Below are 1,035 nucleotides of genomic sequence, written 5' to 3'. Positions count from 1 at the left end.
CAAAGGGTCATGATTAGGGATATATTTGACCCCACAGCCATCCAGGATGAGCTGCTCTTCTGCCACCATGTTTTCAAATTCATTCACATTTAATTTAGTAAATCCCCAATTCTTGGAGATATGGACCTTCTGGCAGCCAGGGAACTTGAGCTTGACCCTGTGGAAGGTCTGGCCTCAATCACAGGCTCCTTGTTCTGCAGCTTGGTGAAGATGGACATTATGACTTTGCCAATGAGGACCCTGGCCACTATGCCCTGGGGCTTTCCAAAGGTACCACACATACCTGTCTGGAGCCTAGACTGGGGACAGCATGCCAGTCGTGATTGACCCCTGGAAAGAGTTGTCTCCAAGGTCCGTTAGGGCACACTGTACAGGCAACAGGCTGCGTACACTACCAAGAAGGCTGCTCTTTGCAGTCACTGCACACTGGGCGCCCATGGGGAAAGGAACACAGTCTGCTTTATTGGATGCAAATAGATTCCTACATTTAACATTTTGCCACGTTTCAAAATAAGTTGCAGATATAATGACATTTCATCTTTGAATATTTCTGACACCACACTTATGGCAGAAAACGAAGAACTAAAGAGTCTGTTGATGAAAATTAAAGAGGAGAGTGAAAAAGTTGGCTTAAAACTCAACATTCAGAAAACTAAGATCATGACATCTGGTCCCATCACTTCATGGCAAATAGATGGGGAAACAGTGGAAACAGTGACAGACTTCGTTTTTTTGAGCTTCAAAATAACTGTAGATGGTGACTGCAGCCATGAAATTAAAAGATGCTTACTCCTTGGAAGAAAAGCTATGACCAACCTAGACAGCATATTAAGAAGCAGAGACATTTCTTTGCCAACCAAGGTCCATCTAGTCAAAGCTATGGTTTTTCCAGTAGTCATGTATGGATGTGACAGTTGGACTATAAAGAAAGCTGAGTGCTGAAGAATTGATGCTTTTGAACTGTGGTGTTGGAGAAGATTCTTGAGAGTCCCTTGGACTGCAAGGAGATCCAACCAGTCCATCCTAAAGTTGATC

The 1,035-nt window shown here is 43.8% G+C and overlaps 1 non-coding gene across 1 annotated transcript; it reads right to left on the bottom strand.

The window, feature by feature from the left end:
• Nucleotides 1–338: 338 nt before the first annotated feature.
• On the bottom strand, nt 339–473 carry LOC138443026 (small nucleolar RNA SNORA70). The gene has a single exon (XR_011257955.1). It is a non-coding gene; the product is annotated as a small nucleolar RNA SNORA70 (small nucleolar RNA).
• Nucleotides 474–1,035: the final 562 nt, after the last annotated feature.

Source organism: Ovis canadensis, chromosome 6 (genome assembly GCF_042477335.2).
Source record: "Ovis canadensis isolate MfBH-ARS-UI-01 breed Bighorn chromosome 6, ARS-UI_OviCan_v2, whole genome shotgun sequence".
Classification (NCBI taxonomy): domain Eukaryota; kingdom Metazoa; phylum Chordata; class Mammalia; order Artiodactyla; family Bovidae; genus Ovis; species Ovis canadensis.
Note: the sequence above shows the minus strand (reverse complement) of the source record. Positions and strands in the feature narration are given on the sequence as shown.